General features: G+C 49.1%; 1 protein-coding gene across 1 annotated transcript in view; it reads left to right on the top strand.

The window, feature by feature from the left end:
• Positions 1-1059: 1059 nt before the first annotated feature.
• Positions 1060-14724, top strand: part of pros (homeobox protein prospero) — a 214718-nt gene continuing 201053 nt past the window's right edge. The window contains exon 1 of the mRNA XM_077666287.1: positions 1060-1405. The gene's annotated coding sequence lies outside the window, so the exon portion shown is untranslated. The remainder of the gene's footprint in view (positions 1406-14724) is intronic.

Consider the following 14724-nt stretch of genomic DNA (forward strand, 5'->3'; position numbering starts at 1 on the left):
AGTGAATCAGAACCAGTGAAGACCGAGCTGGTGGAATTGCTACTGGATCAGCACAGCGGATCGCATTCGTTATATGGGAGCTTCATCATATCGAATCTTTTGGATAGTTAAGGGCACATGTCTTTCAGGGATAAAAAGCAATCTGGAGCATCTATTACTTGGCAGCCCCTTCATATTGAGGGCTTAAGACAGCGTGTACACACGCCATTAATTTATTTGCGTCAGTATAAAATAAATTCAGGTTGCTGCATAAAGTCACATGAGCGGATGAGATCAGGCACTTTGCAGGTATAAAGTCACCGCAGCTGGCGCGGGACAGGGTTAATTAAGGGATATGAGAGGAGCATTTTACCAACATTGCACGCAGTTAGGGTGGCGATGATGGTTATGAAAATAAATTTCGTGCCAAAGTTCTTCGCGTTCAAGAACTAGTCATTTCATTTTATTACCTTAAAGGACACAGGAAAGGTCTTACACAAGGGACGGCAAGAAATAGGAAAATATAGCCACAAAAGGTACCAGTCGAGCAACTATACTGACAGTTGGAGATAGTTCGCAACGCATGATTTGTTGTGGGCAATAAGAAAAAACAATAAAGATCAACGATAAAAACTAGAAAGAAAAGCGCCCTCTGTGTTTGCCGCTCTCGTCCGTCCGTCGCCATGGGACTGCTCCCAACAAAACATGCTCGAACCACGTCGTTTGTCGTAGCTCCGAACTTTCGCGTAGCCTAAGGAGCTGTTAAAGACAAACTGTTTAGACACAGAGCTCTATAAATCAAGCAGCAAAGCATCACCAGCAGCAGCGCCAACCGGAGCAGCCCAGCTCCCGCGAGCCGACGCGAAGGGAGAGCGCCCGCGCCGAAGCGCGCGCCCACGCCGAAGCGCGTGCGAGCGCGAGCGCGCTTCGTCGATGCCTGGCCAGCGGCACCGGCGCTACTCGACGACGGCGCCCGTCCGCCGCTCAAGGGGCGCTGGGCGTGTGCTTCGGAGGCGGTCTCCTTCCCGCCCCGCCGCCACCGCTCGCACCCCCCCTCGCCCGCGCAGCCGCCGCCGCGGCGCAGTCGCACCCGGGTCTCCGTCGGCGGCGTCTTCTTTCTTGGGCTCCCTCGCCGTGACGGCAGACGAGCTGCACCCCCCTCAGGAGAGAGGCCGCTTGCTGCTGCTGCCGCCGCCGCTGCTGCTGCTCGGAGAGCGCGCGCGCAGCTCGGTTTCGAACCCCGCCGCCGACGTCGTCCCCAAGCCACGCGCCACCTCGCGAGCGCCGAGTCAAGCGCTCGCCGCTGCCCGGGATCGCGCCGTGTCGCTCGCTGGGCGTGCACGAACCCCGTCGACGTTCACGGCGCGCGTCTGTGGGACGCACCCGACGCCAGAAAAAAAAAGAGGACAGTTCTTTCTCACCGAAGGTGAGTGTGGACACCGTTCTCAGGCTATATTTTTTTTCATGGGCTGTCTAACGGGAACTCTCGTGCGTTCCTGGTCGTGGGAAAAGAGGAGCTGTCATTCTTTCTCCTATCCTCGTCTTCGGTGTAGTTACCAATAAAAAAAAAATATTGCACCAGCCAACCCAAGCGGTCAGTATCGTGTATAGTAGGAGGTTTTTTCGTTTTTTTTTTGCTTCTTGCCATCTTTGTAGCGTACCATTAAAGCGTTTTGTTTTAGCCTGATCGTGGTAAAGCACCGTAGGAACGCTGAATGAGCTCCGTTTTTATTTTTGAGTCATCTCTGAAGTCACGTGGGTCGTGCGAGTCTGGCTCTTTTGTTGTTTGTTTTAACTCTCAGGATTAGCCATGCTGCGTAGCCTGTTTCGCTGTTTGATCTGAATTACACTGAGTTTGTCCGCAACTGCTACTCGCAGTTGTCTCCTCTTTAGTTTCCGTCTTTAGGGGGCGAACACACTAGCTGAATTTGCTACACTTGGAAAAGTTGGACGGCGTTTAAAAAAATTGCCTTCGCTAAATATAAACTCGCCGGAGGTTTACCGATTCGCGCCAGTTTTGCAGTTTTTTTTTTTTTTGTCAGCTGTGTAGCTTCAACAGTGTGGGCTGCGAATCGGTTTTGTATAAGGCTTCTGATCAGGCACCGTGTCGTGATTAGACGAGTTCACGGGCTAGTTGTTATTAATGTTTCTCCACATGCCTATCCGACTGTCTGTAGTCGGCATAATCGCTTACGTTACGTTTGCATACGACAAAAAGAGTCGAATGGGCAAGGAAAAAAATAAGAACAAAATTGCCCAGAGAAATCCTAGTGGAGCACTTCATGTTCACTGTATCTGAACCGCACACACCGTCTTAATTCGGCAATTCGTTTTACCGAAACCGCTCAACTCTGCCCAGCCTTTCGATAGATGCTGCTACCGCAGTAAATGCTGCGCGTTGCCCATATTCTTGTTCGGTGTAATTAGCAGGATATGATGCCTGAGAATTTTTTTTATAGCCGCACCGTATGCTTGTTGGAGACGGAGAAAATTTATACCACGTGTTAGCTCATTTCAATGGACGTGTGTCCCTAGTTTTACAGTGATTACCTTGATAGATCTGACTCGTTTTTGTGAGGGTGCAGTTTGAGATGGAAGTTGAAGTGAGGTAAGAAATATAATCGGACGGTCACATATATTGTATTAGAATCAAAAATGCCATGCGAAATAGGTACTAAGATGTAGTAGCCAGGAACCCGAGTTATACAGTTCCCGTACCGGCGTTCACTACATCGCCACTGCTGACACCTTACGAAGCAAAATAAGCCTCATAAGGCAAGCTCTGCGAATTCCTTCCGAACCTATGGCACAGCTTCTTACCACTTGCAGATCCTGCACGGTAGCTTTTGAACACTGCTTGACGACGAGTGGAGCTGTGTGCTAATAACAGGGCTCTCTAAGCCGGCATTCATAACTGGGTCACGGAGCCAATCGCGATAATATTTAGTGAAACCCTTGGCGCTCGTTAATGAAGTTTTCCGTCAGACGTCTTGAAGTATGCGTGAAAAATCATGCTTTTCAAGCATCGCCGGGGATAACTTGGATTTTTTATGTATAAAGACCAACGGGTAGGGAGAATGTCAATGCGACGATTATACGTATAGGTACCGGAACAACATGGTTGCGCGCTCTGATATTAGGTTGATTTCTAGGCTGGAGCAATAATGTGAGCAGGGGTACGAAGTGCGGAAGGAGAGCTTCGGTTTTTCTGATGCCCAAATTTTATCGACGACGATGGATTTAACCCTTTCCGACGATGGACTCCTTTGCTATTGAAGAAATATCTTGTTGCCTCATAAATAGTCTGTGCTGGCCTAATCAACAACAATTGTTTTGTTTTCGGAAGTTGAAACCTGCACTGTTAGTTTTCTGCGGGTATATATACACAATTGCGCAAAAAAGCGCCACGGTGGTTGAAAAATTGTGACATATTTCTTGCGACTCAAGGAGATACCGGCACACAATGGACCATGCAATCACTTATCCTCTTTTAGCATGACATAATGCGAGAAACCCAGAATATAATGACATGACGAAATCAGTCTTTATGACTACATCGAAGCACCTTTTGCGAATCGAATTATTTTGAGAAGTATTACTTATTTTTGCTGCATAACGCAATCGAAACACACCGGTCGTGATATGAATCATCTTGGGTTAGTTTTGAAATAAAGATATCACTGCTACGCGTGTCTAATTCCTATAAAATGCAGCAAATTTTCAGTCTACACAAATATGCACAAATAGAGTCGGAAATGATGTATGTTGCGTGTAAGCTTGCCGGGGGAGATGATGAGCGTAAGGACCTTGCATGCATGCCAGATCGTTGCCACCAAAGACATGTTGGATATCTCCCCGATGATGGTGTATGTATAAATGAAAGTAATGCAAAAATCTCCACATTCTATACGCTTTAACTGCTTCCGAAGAGTACAACGTCATCAAAGTCTTCACTGATGTCGTAAGGAGTGAGCAACATCGCCTCTAGCCGTTGGCTTATCTGATTGGACTATTAACGGTTGCACTAACGTAACAAGCTTAGACTTTGTGGGAAGAACGTTGGAGAGAAGGGGATGTTTGCTTCATATACGGGGTTCACAGAATTTCGAAAGGGTTAAAATCCAGACAGCATCCCCCATCTCTTCCCTAATTTCTCTCACATTGTCCTAGGATACGTCCATGTCCCATGGTGTATCTGCCGGTGCATTGCTGGAACAATTTTTGTGTATCGTTTTTTGATCCCATGTTACGGTATTAACGGCTCACTAGTTACTTATGGTGCACCCGGATGACAGCTTTCCTCGCCACAAAAGTGAACCATGTCAGTTTAACACTTGTATATATCAGTAAACGGTCTTCTGCTTAGTACGTGAATCATGACACTTGAGTTGACGGCTTTGCGAGTAAAAACGTGATTCATGTCAGTTCAACACTTGGATGAACGCTGAAACCCGAACGAGTACTGTGTTCCGGATCATGTATGTAACCTGACAGCGTACGTGTTTACACCATAGCGCTGATTTAAAAAAAATAAAAAAAAATTACGGAGGCTACTTAGAACTAGTGCCGCGCTATGAATGCGAAAGCAGTTTCGATTTCCTTTTTATTTTTAAAATTTTTCTCTTCCTTTCAAACGACACACCAACTCATTAGTATACTAAGGCAACGCATATAATAGGTCTATACCTTTGTTCGCCAAGGAGCAAAGCGGTTTTGGGCTGCGTATTCGCCTCGGAATCTGAAAGCCCTGGGTTCAATTTCGTGCACCTTCGAAAAAGCCCGTGTTTTTCTTCGATACCACGGTGACGTCATCTGGGATTTATGGGACCACCGCTGTTGGTCAACGACTAGCCATATAATGCTTTCGCACTAATGGCCTTAACTATGCCTGCTTGCTAGAAATGCTATTCGCGCCCTTCCGTACTGACAATTCCAGCGCCGACACCGCATGTTCGTCGCATAGCCAACCTGTACCGAAGCAGGGAGCCGGGCGTAAACTCCGCAGCGCCGACACGCCCGCATATAGCCACGCCTATCAATCTGATCGTTGTCGAGGCTGACGCCTCGCGCAGCATGGGGCCCCGGCTTATAGCGTTAGTCCGCTTGTAGACGCGACGTTCATGCGTTCGGCGGTGGGACTCCTGGAAAAGAAAAACAAGCAAACACCTTTTTTTGAGAGCGAATAATCTATTTATCGACACAGTGCTGGGCTTCGGGTCAATTATGGCTTACTTGGAGCTCTACTTTGCACGGGTTTATCTGCAGTGCTCGAAAGGCGCCGGAAAACGGTTTTGAAGGTGACGTGGGAATTTCGCTTTGATTTCACGTTTGTGAAGAAAAACACTGTTATCTCATGACCTCCTAAGTCGTGCATACCGTTGCTAAACAGTTCGCATGGAGTTCGTGCTGGCCCTGCCAAATTTATTTTACTTGACTGCACTTACATTTAATCACCTTTCATCGGATGTTGGCATTAAAAAAAAGGAATATGAAAGAAACAGATGGGATCACAGCTCGTTCCCATTTACTGATTGCATGTTTTGTTTAATCGCATGTTTTTTTTGTATTAGGTCTTCCTTTATTTTTCCTTTGTTCTTTTTTTTGCATTGTAAGCCAGGATTTTAAGGGGTTCTATTTAGCTGGAGGGAAGGTGTTCGTTGCGTCGCTTCTTTGCGATCGGTGTGCTGCTGTTTTTGCAAATCATATTGTGCCCTTAGTCACGTCTTAATTTGTGCATCTATAGCTACAAGACACCATACTTTTTTCCGCACCTGCGCTCGACAAAGGTAGCGTATTACGGGAAGATATCAAGTGTGAACTACTCCGCAAACTTCGTATGGTCTAATGTATGCGATGACTGTTTTCTATCGCCCCACGAAGAACTAACTATTACTGGCTTGTAGAGTGCGCAGTCTGCTTGCCTGAACTCAGTGGGAAACGGAAAAAGAAAATACAATCTTTTTGCTCTTACGGTATACCTCTAAAGACCAAAAGGCATTCAAAGAGGATAACAAGGTTTCTCCTGACTGTACAAAAAGATTTACAGAATCAGGGGCGTGCCCCACTATTCGGCTTAAGAGGTAGCCATACGTCCTGAAGACTTTTGTGCAAGGCTGTACTGCTTAACGTCTTACGACTACGAGTCTAGTGAAATTGCCTAAGTTTCTACAGCGGTAGTAAACCTAGGGAGCTGGATACAGTTGGATACAGTTGCCCTGTTGGTGCAACGGCCGTTCAACGCAACCTCTGTTGTTTTGTATCGGCGCGGGCTTTGACAACGAGGCTATCTCTCACTGGAAACAAACGCACTGTGGCCGAGAAGAGATCGTAGCGAAGCCCGATAAGCCAACAGCGGGCAAGCAAGCGCAATCGGCTGACAGGGACCACACATCGTTTGACATTTCACCGCGGCCGCCCCAGAAGCTGGCAGCTGGGATACGCGTCCTTGGGCGTCGAGGGTCCCAGGACCTGTGGCACCACGGCAGCCAAGTTAATGACTTCAAGTGCCCCGTCACCTCGAGCTGTTATCGACATGCTGATTCATGGGCAGTGCTGACGTGTCACAGCGCTAGCTGTTTCAGGTTTCTCTGGCATTGTAGAGTGTCGCATGAGAAGAACTATCTCCTCTTTAAGTGTTGAAAAATGTGACATCAGTTACACAAGACCTTGATGGAACGCTGTCGATCGATCCAGGTTGCTCTGAAAAATTGGGCGTGTTTGTGTAGGGGCGTGACGTTGGGCAGTGCGGATGAACGTTGCCACTGCTTTTTCCGGGACTAGGCCGAAACACCTGGTGAGTGTCATGGCGCGACGGTATTGTATACAGTATGTCTGTTTAAATGATTATCTCCGTGGGTCTAACAGCGTTCGTTGTGGGCGCTGTTTCTTATAACCGAAAACTATTTCGTACACTGGCTGGCCACCGATTCCTGAACCATGTAGTCCAGGGCTATGAAGTGTTTTGTGAGCGCCTGGGGTTCTTCAATATACATACACTTCTCAGTACACAGGCACTTCGTCATACCGTCTTCATAAAAAAAAATGCTGCTGCCACGACTTGGAATCGAACACCTGACCACGGAATCAACAGCCTAATTCGTATATATATATTGTACGCATGTACTGAGCCACTGCAGTGCGCATGTCGTTTATGCGACAGTCATGACCAGCCTGGGTTTTGATGACATCAGTTGTGGTCACGTATCATGAATGAAGTCAAGGGCCTTCACCACCACTTAGAACGTGTTCCGCGTGACAATGCCTTCTTATCAGCCTTCTTCTTACAGTACGCTTTACTCTGCACAACGGCGACTCGCAGGGTCCACTCCTGCCTTATCTACTGGCTTCCTTTGTGTCGCCTTATCCTTCTCTTTAGCATGCCGGTGCTGCTGCGTCGCCTTGTCACCTTCCTTTTCTTTCGCTCGTCTTATCTCTTCACCGCAGGTAGTTTGCCGCGCGAAGCCTCCGAGCTGGCGATATGCACCTCAAACTCACCCCCCCCCCCGCCTCTCCCCAAGCTCCCATCACCTTACCTCTATTTTCGGCAGGTAACAAAAAGGCGAAAGAAATACACTGCTGACTCTCGACACAAAGTGACAGGTGGCTGACAGCCGGCAAGCCAGCGCTGGCTCAAGAATGGATGTAAACAGTGACAGAATACCACAGGCGGATGATGTTTTTCAGACCACTTGTGTATTTGAGGTCTTCGTCATCGGCTGAAAATAAGGGGCACTATTTTTTTTTCGCAGAGGCCCCTCTTTTAGAACTCTGCCTTGGTGAGGAGCGAAGAAGGCTGGCACGTTCTAACTTGCCAGGTTGTATGATAGACACTGCATGCACTTAAGTCCTGAATCGCTTCTTCGAGCGTGCTTGAATACGGAAAAACTGTATCTTTAATAATTTTCGGACGAAAAATATTCTGCTACTCAGGTGTACCATCAGAATTTCTATGACAGGCGGCAATGTCCAGACTCCGGCTCGGGAAAACTTCCCCAATGCATCTAGAGAGAGGGGGGAAGGGGGGGGGGGGGGTTGACTGACGCTGAATTCCTCTTTCTAACAATGAATTGAAACAAGCGCCCTCTTTCGTGGCGTTAAAAAAAAACCCGACGACACGACGCGCTCTAACACGGATGTTGCGTATATTGCTGCAGGCCCACGTAAAAGTACATGTGTGGCAATGTGTGCTGAAGGTAGCCGCGGGATGAGAAGGACAAGGGGGGGGGGGGGGGGGAGTGAGCGGTGGAGTATATTAGATTATGAGCGCGCGCTGGTACGGTCACCGAACACCGCTCGTCTGGCTGGTTATAATGTATGTAGTGTTACACAGGCGGATATACATGGTACGGGCAGCAACGTGTCTACAGTAGCGTCGGCGGAGCGAGGGGTCACGTGGGGCGTGTCGCGCGGGGTTGCGTTCCTCGAACGCTGCATGTGTACAGGATACGCGTCTGGAAAAGTGCCGGACGACAGCGGCGCCGTGTTCGCTGCGGCGGTTGCAGCCGCCGGCGAGGTGTCGAGTTGCCCGACTTCCCGTCCGAACTGGAGATGTACCACCAAGGACCGTCCATAGGAGTTGTGTCGCGCTTCGCTGTTTCACTGCTCGCTACAGACGCCACGACGACGCAGTGTGTGCGTGCACCGCACAAACACGTCAACCGTGCCTTGTTACATATGCATGCAAGCGCTGTCTGCTCTGTCGTCTGGGCATGGTGCAGGCGCGACCAAACACGCACTCGCTGCTTAAACGGAGGGCATACGTAACCCGTTTCAAGTAGAGAATGTGTGGGGAAATCCCCCCGAGGAGGCTTAATTAGATTAGAATTGGAGGGCTAGTTCCCAATTAGCATCAATCCAAGCACAGTGATACGGGTACAGTGGAACCTCGTTATAACGAAACGGTTTATAACGAAATAATGGATATAACGAAGGAATGATGATATCCCTTGGAAGCCCGGTCAACACGGCCTATAACGAAGCTACAGTTGTAACGAAGTAATCGCTGGGCCCCTTCAACTTCGTTATAACGAGATTCAACTGCATATGGGGAAGCAATACATTTTTCACTGAATGTTCTAGTTAGGAGAAAAAAAGGAAATGAAATGTCAAAAATTACGTGTAGGTGAGGTCGTTTAGTTAAAAGCCGGCGCTGGTGATAATTTTTTTTTTCAAGCTGCCCTTAGCTCTCAAGTTCGTGCGATGTTTCTGCTGTCTACATGTGCATGTGTTATTTAACGACATAATACGTTTTTATCGTAGCTACATTGCGACAGATGAGGAAAATGATAAGAAGACCCAACGCAGCATTCTTTCCCTTCATGCTGCGCTCTATATTTAAGGTAACTAATCAACTAGTAACCGCCTCGCCCTATAAGTTGGGAGAATACTTTTTTTATGAGCTGAACAAGACAGCTGCATGAGCCATTGGAGTGAACAATGATATGTTCAGAGAGCCACGCACTAACGTGCATTTTTTTTTGTCCTGGGTGGACATCTAATCACCTCCACTATCTACAGCGAACCACGAACAGCAATTCACAGAAAATGCTAACGAAAAAACAGCTCTAGAATTCAATTGACACTTCTCTGGTGGGTTTTTTGTTCACACCGCACAAACAGCGCAGCTTCACAAAGAAAAGAGGGCTTCCATGGTTTTCCTGTAAAAAAAGTTCCAGTGACTGCTAGCTCTTCCACCCCTCAACCTACTCGCTCTAATATACCGCCCCTCTTACAGAGCGGCTTAATTGTACTTGCTTGCATAGCCCTTATTTCCACTCGCCATAGGAACCACGTCCGCTAAATTCCGCAGTTCTCGCAACAATCCGGCTCCCGCGCACGTGGCATGCATCTGCCGCTATTGGCTTCCGTACAACGAACGGCACTCGAGAAATACCTGTGAAGCCGTGTAAAACACCATCCATTATCTGATTGCACTAAACGGCATATAGCGGCATCCCGCTCTCTGCACACGGCGTGTCCTTATCAGCGTGGCGACACAAAGTGAGTGATAACCAGGTTCATCGCTCGTCTTTCATCGCTCAGCCTCATCGATGGCATTCCATGAGTAAAACAATCAGTAATTTCCTCCTTCATAATAAACGTTCTGAAACGATTTCTTCTGCAACCGTTTGTCTTTGTTTCGTTGCCAGGGTTTACATATTACTTCGTGCTTTGTCCGCTTGGCTGCGCTTTCTGCGCGGTCTGAGCTGATCGAAGGTGGATATATACTGAAGACCCCATGCCCTCACCCTGAATTCCGCAGGTAGTCTTTCCTGCAAATATAAGTTGGCCTAAACAAGATGGCTGCGGCCGCACACTTCAAGAGATCTCAACTTGGGAGAAAGTGGGAGGCTTTCTGTTTGATAAGTTCAAACTGTGCTTGGAATTTCCCGTTCACACCTCTGGCACCTTTCCTGTAGCTTTAGAAACACCTCTGGGATGAGCACCACCATATATTGGTCAACTGGCGTGTACGTAATCCAGTTGCGAAATTTTTGCGAATCTATTTTTCATCTCTGTTTTGTAATTGAGCCCGGACGTGGTGGGCTTGGTCGATTAGTACCAACCACATGACCTTTCTTCTGTACTTATTTTATTCGTCTGCATGCAAAGGACACTTTCTTTTCTGCTCTTTCTTTTGTCCTGATCTTACCGGTAGGCAATGCAGGAACTGCAAATAAACTGCCGTTAACGTTATTTCATTAACTTAGGAGCAAAGAGTACACAAATAAGAATATATAGTCAGAAAAAGTTCGGCTTTTTGTTATATGCTAGCCCGAAATACTCCAGAATAAACATGATGTTTCTTGTATCCTGCTCGTGAGTCGTAACACCGATTCTTCGCACCAATAACGACGGAGCGTTCAGTCCCCCGACAGTAGCTCCTCAAGTATACGCCTATATAAATCAGCGGAAGCTGTCCAGCCTAACCGTGCCTCATTCTGCGCTGCTCTCCTTGGCCTGAACCAGCCTCCTTCGGAAGACGCAAATTCTCTGTTGGTGTTATCTTCAAAGCTACAAGTCGCCGCCACTATATCATAATCCTGTCGACTGCGCCAGAAACGATATCCTGTCGACTGCGCCAGAAACGATATACTGTTGACTTCGTCACTAACTTTTGGGTTCCTGGCACTTCTGGCATTGTTTGCCGTCGGAGAAACTCATCGCTCGCCACTGACATCAGAAAAGACACCTGAAATTTGGTCCTTATTTACTTTGAAACGGAGGGTCATATTTCCTTGACGTCTATCAAACTATACTATTATACTGTCCCGACCTATGGGCTTTGTTATCGTTCTTAACTTCTTTGAGGCCCGCATCCTTGCACCGTCGAGAATATATATGCATGTAAAGAAAATTACATTAGTTATTTATTTCTTTTATTTTCACCTTAAGTCCATCTAACCTTCAGACACATTTGTCGTTTGCAATACTATTTACAACAGGAAAATGAAGGGTGAAGAGCAATGGCCATCACATGCTGACGATTAAGTTCGATGATTAAGTTTTACGTCGCGTAGCATCTTTGTTTCTTCAGTTCCTCAAGTGAAATATGTTCAATGCAGGCATCCATGTTACCACCCTTTTCTTTGAATTGCAGTCTCTTACGCTGTAGGTGTAACGAGGCAGGTATTTCTGGCGCATGGAAGCCCGCACTGGTTGAACGCCGTGGTAGAAAATTCGTCAGCGTCGATTATTGCCACACCAACAACCACGAGCCGTAGCCCCAGTTAACCGACGAAAGGACGAAAGATAAGCGTCCGCTTTACATCTTCGCAAGTCACGTGAACACTGTTCATGCGTGTGAAAAACTCGGCTTTCTCTTTCATAACCGTTACGACTTACGCCTGCCGAGAGAGTTACGATGACGACGCTCGGGATGGCTTTCCTTTACGTGCGCACATTATATTACGGGACAGGACGTTCGGCCCATAGATTTCCCACCGACGCCGCCAACCGCCAAGGAGAGAAAAGAAAATGAACATAAAAGCAGTAGGTATCTTCCCTTACACGAGAGAGAGCCAGGATTCTCGGCGGGTGCCTCCAACAAAGACCTCGGCGCGTGACGCATGCAGAGAACGCGTACCTTTCACAAGGTTCAGAGGGGACGCGAGGCTTCATCTTTCGCTTGAAGCACGCCGCCACCAAGTCTGGCATCGCAGACTAAGCGCCCCCTCCCCCCCCCCCCCCCCCCTTCCATCGCCGAGGGAAGCCCTGGCAGCAGCAGCTGAACGCTCTCTGCTTCCTCGCTCAGCCACCACCCCCGACAACCACTTTGCCCCCCACGCGAATGCCTCGTGCCGGTCCCGTACCGAATGAGACACCCCGCGGCGTGGGCTCCTGGGCCCCCTGGACACACACACAGGCGCGCTACCTCCCCCCCCCCCCCTCTCCCTCAAACTCAGCGTCCCAGAGAGGCGGCTTTCTTCTCCTGCACCCTGCCTGCAAGCAGCGCACAACTGGCGGTGGCCACCGCTCCGAGGAGGGAAAAAGAAAGCGCCATCAAAAACACAATGCGTATATATCCGCGGAGGAGATCCCCTCAACCTTCCTCCCGCACCGGGTCCCGGAAAAAGACGCCACAACACAAAGACAGAATTAAGAAACCGTTATAGGGACGCAGTAATATATCTCCGGGGTGCCCGACGGTGGGGCAGCTGGTCTTGCGCCGTCAGTGTTCCCTGCCTGCTCAGCTCCCTCCCCCGTCTCTCGCTCACCCCCTCGTTTCTTTTACTAGCACTGCTCCGCACTCTGGCGTCCCGGCAGGGCAAGCAGGCAGCCGGGAGGATGCCATCCGGTTACGGGACTCTTGGCGGCCCCCCGACCCCCATCTCTCCGCCGCTGCTGCTGGGGGCCCCGCGTCTGTCACTCCCCCTCGCGTGCGGGGGTCCGTAGCAATCTCTTTCTCCCCAACTTTCTCCTTTCCACAACGTTCTCACTCGGGGTAACACCGGGGACGCAGATCTAAAAACGTGGAGAGTGCTATACCGTACCGTGCGGGCGGCAGCCCAACTTGTCTCCTTGCAGGGTCCCCAATCATTCCCTCCGAGACCACCACCTTTGTTCCTCCTCTCCCAACGCACCCCTCTCTCCTCCTCCTCCTCCTCTCGCTGTCGCGTGCGGGCGCGTGCCGGTCTCGGGCCAGTCTGATGCACTCTCCTCCTCCTCCTCCTCCTCCTCCTCCTCCTCTCTCTCTCTCTCCTTTTACTTTCGGCTTCGCGGTGGTTCGTGCGTGCGCGCGTCGTCCTACCGTTTTCTCGGCTTTCAGTCGAAGGGGGGCGCCCGGGGTTCCCCTCGTCTGTGCGCACGCATGTCTACTCCCCTCACCTTATACATATATATGTGCCACCGCGCCGGTTGGTTTTCCTTTTATCTTAGGGCCTACTACTACGGTCGACGTGCTCCCCTCCTTGAACTGCTGCTCGCGTGGGACGCTCTTTGCTTTCTTGTCAGCGCGGGCGGCAGTGGGCCTCTGATGGCGTCTTCGTGATCCTTTTCTTTTTTTTCTATCCCTTCTATTTAGTGTCTCTCCTTCGTCCCCTTCCTAGACCGACGCTCCCCCCCCCACCCACCCTACATCTTTCCCCTCGCTAGATGGCGCGCTTTCGCCCTCTTCCATGCAAGCCAGGTGGTTGCCAGATAAGCGGGCGGCTTGCCGCCCTTTCTGTCTTTTCTTTATTTTTGTCTCTAAGCGAATTGTTCTCTCTGTTGTGGCAGTCGAGCGGAAAGCGAAAAGCTCTCTGAGCGACGACGGCGTCACAACCCGTTGTGTCGGCGAGTTCGCCGCTCCGGCGGTCTGTGCACTCCCCCCCCCCCCCCCCCCTCCTTCCTTACCCGATTGGCGTGGTTTATGTCTGGAGGACCCTCACTGTTGCTGTACCCGGAAAAGGGCCTAGTCTTTAGCCTCGTTGCGTCGTGCCTCTGGTCAGAAGAGCGTTTCGGAGAAAGTGCACTTGAGATGATAAGGTGTATGAAAGCGAGTCTAGGGAATACTGGGGCTGATAACCGTTTCTGCGCTGAACAGCTGTTAATGATTAGCTCTGCATGGTGTGGAAATTGGCTCGCGAAAATGGCTTCTTTGTTTGCTGGCTGAAGATCACTTAAAAGAAGCAAAATCAGTCTTAGTTTTGCTAAACGCGGTGACATATTCCTCTATTGCTTGGTTGTTTTCGAATCGATGCATTTCGGTGCAAAGATTAGACGCACTTAGCGTACGCAACGAAGTAACCTGTAGGTTTACCGGAAAAACAACAAGAAAGGTTTCCACTCTAAAACGCGAGTATTTATCGAGCCCAGCTGTTATGCGGCCCACCAACTAAATACGGGAAGAGCTAATGGCCGCCACCGGGATGTTGCAGAAATCTTCAACACTGCTCAACAGGTCGCCGATTCTATTATTTCTTTCTTTCTTGCTTTCTTTCTCTTTCTTTCGTCCTTTCTTTTTCTTTCTTTCCTTCTTTCTTTCATTATTTCGTTCTTCCTTTCTTTGTTTCTTTCTTCAGAGCGTCGAAGAAAGAGTTATTGGGATCCTTCTCTCCCTTTCTACTGTCCCAATGGAAGAAGATTCCTAGTGGACATTTCTGATGCGGGTGTTGGGGAAAGCGGTAGCCACATTTCCGAGTGCAAAACCTCGACCGTTATAAGTACCTCACTGCTCGCTGAAATACTGCCTTCGCACAAAAGGGAAGAAACAACCGTTGTCTGAGCACACAGGTTGTATGTACCGTTACAAAAGATGGTGTAAGT

The sequence above is a fragment of the Amblyomma americanum genome, chromosome 5 (genome assembly GCF_052857255.1).
Source record: "Amblyomma americanum isolate KBUSLIRL-KWMA chromosome 5, ASM5285725v1, whole genome shotgun sequence".
Classification (NCBI taxonomy): Eukaryota; Metazoa; Arthropoda; class Arachnida; order Ixodida; family Ixodidae; genus Amblyomma; species Amblyomma americanum.